This window comes from Fukomys damarensis, unplaced genomic scaffold (genome assembly GCF_012274545.1).
Source record: "Fukomys damarensis isolate Sample0158 unplaced genomic scaffold, DMR_v1.0_HiC HiC_scaffold_15, whole genome shotgun sequence".
Classification (NCBI taxonomy): Eukaryota; Metazoa; Chordata; class Mammalia; order Rodentia; family Bathyergidae; genus Fukomys; species Fukomys damarensis.
This window is the reverse complement of record NW_022900927.1, coordinates 11,412,480-11,419,416: the sequence shown is the minus strand read 5'-3', so window position 1 is coordinate 11,419,416 and position 6,937 is coordinate 11,412,480.

Sequence of the window (6,937 nt, the reverse complement as noted above, 5' to 3'; positions counted from 1 at the left end):
ATGCAGATGTACTCAGCTACCTCATCTTCGACAAAGGAGCTCACCATCCTCAGTGGAGGAAAGATAGCCTCTTTAATAAATGGTGTTGGAAAAACTGGATATCAACCTGTCACAGATTAAAATTAGACCCTTATCTTTCGCCATGCACTAAATTAAAATCCAAATGGATTAAAGATCTAAATATTAAAACAGAAACAAACTTGCTGGAAAGTAAGTTAGGCAGAACTCTGGAAGACATTGGTATAGGAAAAGACTTTATGAACAAATCCTCAGTAGCACGGGAAGTAGCAGAAAGAATCAACAACTGGGATCTCATCTTACTAAAAAGCTTCTGTACTTCAAAAGAAACCATTAGCAGAACTAAGAGACAATCTACAATGTGGGAAAAAATTTTTACCAGCTGTACCTCAAAGGACTATTATCAAGGATATATAAAGAACTCAAAACAATCAGTCCCCCCAAATATAAAGACCCGATCCAAAAATGGGCATCCGAAATGAACAGACATTTCCCAACCCTTTTTATTATTATTGTTGTTATTATTATTATTATTATTTTATTTTACAACAGCTCTTGCTCCTGGGCTGGGCTCAAACTTGTGATCCTTCTGCTTCGGCTTCCTGAGTAGGTGGGATTGCAGGCATGTTCCATGGTGCCCGGCCGATGCTCCATTTCTTAATGGTTCCATGGCCTCCCAATAACATCACACTTGAGACCAAGGCTGAGACTCATGGCCTTTATGGGCATTCCAGATCCGGTTATTAAATGTTATTTCTCTGAATCTTTACTCCTGAAGCTATATAACTGCTGCTTTCCTCTTCCACACTGGCACATTCCTGCACATTTCCTAGCTTAAAACATTAGCATATTATTTATAAAAATATATGAACATATTATTCTTTAATTTAAGATGAGAAAATACGTTTGATTTCTACAGTACTTGTGTAAATGTGTGTGTAAGATGGGGTACACTAGAGAAATTGCAACCCCCTTTCCTCTACATGTCTGCTCACATAAGTGACTGATTCACTTGTGAGCAATGGTTCCCAAGCTGAAGTTTGGGTCGACTCAGGCGTTTCCTTCCCACGCTGTTACAGAGAGTAGTTTTTTTTTTTTTTTTAATCTTATTTGCCCCTTGCTATATTCACTGATCAACACTTGATAGTTTGTATAATGCTCGTGAGCTAGTGATCAAAATTACACAAAAAACAACAGAAGAAAGAGACTAGAAAGGAGATATTTTATAAATGGGTGAAAGATGAGTACAAGCAACTTATTTTAAAAGGAGAAAGGGATCTGTAGCTGGGAAGGGTTTATCATCTTCTAGAACAAAAGGTCTAAATTTTGTGCATCAGAAACACATGGAAGGTTCTGCTTCAGGGCTTTGACAAGTTCAGGATGTCATTTCAAATGAACTCCAGGCATTGCGGGTGCTGAAGTTTGAGGGCCACACTTTGAGAAATGTGGCTACGGACTTCCCTTCTTGTCACTTTCCTTTGTAACACTTTATTCTTTGCTTTCTGTTCATTAAAAATTAGTAGTATTTCCCTTAATCATAGTTTTTGTTTCTTTCTGCTCTAAAATAATTTTGTTTTTCACTGGAGCTACTGCTATTAGTTGTATTTTTCTTTCCTATTATCTTTTTTTTTTGTACTGGAATTGAGCTTGGACCCTTGCACTTGCCAGGCAGCTGGCAGATCCACTGAGGTAAATCCCTGGCCCTTTCTATTGTCTTTATTTGTAAAATTGTCCTGCATCATTTATGACACATTCCTCTCCCATCCCCATCCCCACCATATACAGAAACTCCGTCTCTCACTTGTATGTGCATCCTACCCAAAGTCCACACTGCAACAGGGACTATGCAGCGCTGAATGTGGAAATCAGGGACTGGGGGTTGAATGAAAGCGAGAATGACCACAAACGGGAACTAAAGCAGGATTTCCCGTGGACCAGCAAGGAGAGAGGAAAGCCACAGGACCAGCTGCTCACGTCTGCTGAGAGACAGCTGGAAGGGTGAGGGCTGTCATCAGTATCTGTTGTATTTGCCTTCCTAGCGCCTCCTCCTTCCATTCTGGTGGAGAATCTTGATTTTTTTTTTTTCTTTAAGGAAATGTTTCTCTTCTACGCTTTGGGATAATAATTTGTGGTCCCACCTTCTTAGCCTCTGGTGTGGGTTGTAGGCTTTTTAGTGCAAATATCTCATGTGGTCTGGGTGACATCATCATGTGCACCTGTGGCCAGATGGGCTATTTTGAGGGCTTCTCTCAAGGCCTGATGTAGAGGGAAAGAGATGAGCACTCTCTTTTGGAAAGTTCAGGGGTTAAGACCATGTACTTCAGGGTTGCCGGGAACTCTATAGGCTTCCATTTGCAAAAAGTGTGACTGAAATGAAGCTAGAACTAAAGAAATCAGGGGGAGAGAGGTAGGGAAAGAGAGAGAATTGCTTATTTCAGTCCCGGATTTTAGCTGCATGAGAAGCCAAACTACTGTTGGAGTTTTCAGTCATATGAGCAAATTAAGATTTCTTTTGCTAAAATTCCATAAGTTGGGTTATTCTCATCTTCAAAAGAAAAAAGGGGGGGGGAAAGAAGGACATTAAACATATTGTTTTGGCCTGGATCATCCAGGATTTTCTTTTGGAGCCTCCCTACCTCTCTACTCTGAGGTGTGTGGAACATGATGCTTGGCTTGGCCAGTTGGTAATTCCACCTTCTTGGCTGTAATGATCAGTTCAGGGATAGCATAAGGTACAAACCAGGTCTGAGAGACTCAGTCCTGGGATTTTTGTAGGAAATATTGGAAACACACAGGTAGCTTTCTCTTGAAATTGCAGTGCTTCTGGACATCAGTCTGGAGCTACTTGGGCAATTACAAGAGGAGGGCCTCCCTGAGCTCAAAGCCTGTAGAAAAAACTTGAACATGGAGGAAGATTGCTGACATGAAGATTCAGAACAGCTGAGGTTAAGAGGTTCAGGAAGCTGAAAAACATTAAAGAGAATTGTTAATCAGCTGCAGAGTACACATGTTTAGAATCTCACTGAATCATGGTCAACTTAAGTAGATTTTTCCCATTGGCTTTGTGTTCCTAAAGAATGCAAAGTGGTAGTAAGCAAGGGAGAAGTTATTTCTGCCACTGGCTTCATTAGGTAGGATCAAACCCATTTCTTATTGAAAATAATGAAAAAAACCCCAGAATTTCAAAGCTGAAAGAGGCTCTTGGAATTCATCTAGACTGATGGTTTACAAACTGTGGCTTGTACCATTTTTACAAGAGGTCCTTAAATCCATATATATCACACTTTGTCCTATACATGAAAAAGGCCAACATGTATGGCACATATACATGAATTATTATTTTCTTTTTTAAAAATTTGTACATGTATGTGATACATAATAAATACATTCATCATAGGGAATGCATTTTGATCCTCTTGAGCTATTATTTTTGAAACAGACTTGAAGATTTATGATTAACTATTCCAGAGTTCATGTGAAGATTGGACTGAAAATACAGAAGCTTTTTAATCGACCAGCAAAGTTACTTTCTCAACCAGTAGATGTTTGCTTTGAACCCTTAGTAGAGGGAAAGACTTGAAAAAATCTTTTTACGTTAACACAGTTCACATGCATGAAAAGATTTAAAAACATTTCTGGGAACCAAAATGTTGATTCACTAAGAGAAGAGACTAAGAGGTGACACAGTCTGCCTGGGCATTTGTACAGTTTCTGTGTGTTGGGTACCATGCGTGGTTGTTGAAAGATAGCTGCCTATATGGCAAGGCACCACATGGTAAGGGAAGAGCAGAGTCCTATGGACCAGTTATGTCTGCTCCCATCATCCTTACCATGGTCAGTGTCCATTCCCGCCTGTGTCTATTTCCAGCCCCTTTGTGATTGCCTCATTTTGTCCTCCTTCCCATTTGCTACCTACACTCTTGTCACATGGCTTTCTTCCAATGTTTTGGAAAGACTGCTTTCTCCTATCCCAGGGTCTGGGAAATGTGGAGAATGCTGTCCATCTCCTTCCTTAATGCTGTCTCTGTCCTTGTTTCTCAGCTCCAACGTCACCGTGACAGAGCCAGGCTAACATGACATACTCACTCCAGCCAGCCCTTGTCCAGGTCAAGTCCTTTTGTTACATGTCTTCCACAACCAGCACTGCTACCCTTCCGAGTGTTTCTCTCAGGCTGGAACTTCACTTTCGTGCTTCGCCATGAAGATGGAAGTTCCCTGAGACCAGGCACTATGTCTCTTTTTGTGCATTATCATCTCCCCAGTGCCTGGCCTTTGATAAAATTGGTTGTGCAAGTGAAATAATCTGTTAAGATATCTTAAACTCACCTCTGTGCTCCTAGCTTCTGACTTTAAAAAAACATTTATTTCTCCTTTTTCTGTCCCTGTAACCAGTCTCAGAACTTTTCAAGGGCAGAAACTGTATTGCATTTATCTTTCTATCACTAATGTATGCGTCTATTTTTATCCACAATGTGAAAAGAAGGCCCACCTGCAAGTCTGTGACATAACCAGAAAACTATGCCCTATATGCAGCTCACTTCTAAAAATACTCCAGCACATGCTCTGGTGTAATCTGACTCAGATGCTTTGTGTAGTAGAATTTCAGGAATACGCCTGTCTTTAGACACTGGTTAAGATGCCTGAGTCAAGTTAGTCTTTAAAAGGTCCATTTAAACAGCCACTAAGATAAGGAGAAGATATTACCCCTGGGTTTAATTAGAAGCAAAGGCTCTTTAAGTCTCCTATAACCTGTACTTTACAATCACCCGCTTCTCTACTTAACCTTATGTGAAAGTGAAAGGATTGCAGGATAAGCAGTCCAGGAGGACCACCCAAGAACCACGCCACTTTTGCTTTAATGTGTAAGCATAAATGTGTGCACTGTGGGTTTAACCTCCAGATTTCCTGCCAAATAGCTCTGTGACCTTAGTGAGAGGATGCATATCTCTGAGCTTTGTTTTCTTCACAATGGAATGGAAAGAATAGTATGGGCCCTGTGGGGCTGTAGGAAGTGTAGTTGAGGCCCTGTAGAGGAAGTTCCTGGCACAGGACCTGCAGGAGGGTGTGCGCTCACAGTTGCTGCTTCTCCTCTGTCAATGGGAGGCGGGTAGGCAGGTAGAGCTGAGTGAGGTGAGCACAGCGATCATTTGAGGTGAGCGTAGCTCTTCCTTTTCTTTCTCTGCAGTTGTAGTGATAGATGAGAGAAGATTGAACAGGTTCTGGAGAACAGAGAGTGCTCTTCCCAAGCCACTGTCTTTTTGTGAGCAGAGAGGTGGGGTTGTAGAGGTCGGGCTAGAAGCAGCTTTAAGGTATAATGCCTGACATTTGAGGATAATAATAAGTTTCTTCCAAAGGGATAAATATTGAAGGATTATGAGGAAGGAATGTAGAACAGATACACTTAAGAATATAGCTCAGTGCAGATTCTAGATAGAGCCTTAAGAGCTTCAGAGCTCCCTGGCAGGTGCAGTCTCTGGCAATATTTTTATTATGAGATTTTAAGTGTGTTATTTTCTTTGCATGATCTCTCTCTCCTTCTGTCTTGCACTCTCTCTTTGTATGGTACCTTTCTTGCATGCTCATTTCTAATTCCAAAGAAATGTCTTCTTAGTTCCTTCTAATCCATTCTCCAGACTTATCTAGGGGGTTATTTTTAAAACAAACTCTTGTCAAATCTTTTTATGGCTTTTGGTCGCTCTGACCTCAATACCTATTGTTAGGTAAAAAAAGTTGCAAACCAGGACCAGACCAGGACCATAACAAGCCAGGCTGTCTCCGCACAAAGGCAACATGGCAGAACAGGGAGCTTCTTTTATAGGAGCAGGGTGGGGTAGGCCTCAGCTGGGGTAGAGTTGAGTGAGGTAGTATTAAGAGGTTGGAGGAGCCTGTGACATCACTAGGAGGGGCTGGTGGCATCACTAGCTGCTAGGAGGTAGCAAGTATTGGATTACTTTTTTGGCAGAAGAGGCATGATGAGAAGAAGCAGCCTGTCCTTTGTTGGGAGAAGCCATGTTTTAACATGGAGGCTGCTATTCTATGTGGCAGCCATCTTAAGGCAAGGGAAATCTAACACCTATAGCAGTAATTGTCATTTTTGTTAAGTTCTTAAATTTTTGATAAGTCATGTAAAGCACCAAGTAGTGTAGAAAAGCAGCAAATTCTTCCCTTACTCTTTCCTTCTTCAGTTCTGCTCCTCAGAGTAGTCTATTAAACCAGTTCAGTGTTGATGCTATCATGACACTCAAGTACCTTTAAAAATGTAACTACTGTATATCATATCACAGGCAGTAAGTTTGGAATATACCAAAAAGGAAAAACATATCTTTGATTTATCCCCTAACAATGCCATCATTTACTCGGTGATTACCATATTGTTTGCTGGACCAAAAATTATGTAATTATTCTTTTAATTTTGGGACATTAAGATTATTTCCAATTCCTGTTGCTATAAATAATATTGCATAAATCATTGTTTTTCCATTCCAAGTTTTTTTTCTACACTTCTTTTTTTGTTTGTTTGGTAGCGGGGATCGAACTCAGGCCCTTGTGCTTGCGAGGCAGGTGATGGAATCACTGAGCCAAATCCCTGTCCTCCATTCAAAGTTTTTAGCCTTCAAATTAGTTACAGAAATTGGAAAATCTGGCCATTTTTTTCCATTAAGTTTATTGATACATTTTAGGTATACAATACAGTTATATCCATTATTGGGATCTTGTACCCTTACGTGATATATCTTGGTTCTCATTTTTTCCCCATATCCCTGCTCTCCCTTCACCCCCTCCCCACTTCCCTATTTACAAAGGCTTTCTTTCCATGTTTTTCCTTTTCTCATTTTCTTTTCCCTTCTTTCCTTTCCCCTACCCTCCCACGCCCCCTACTTCTTTAGACCTCTTCTTCCTATTTCACATTATCAGTTAT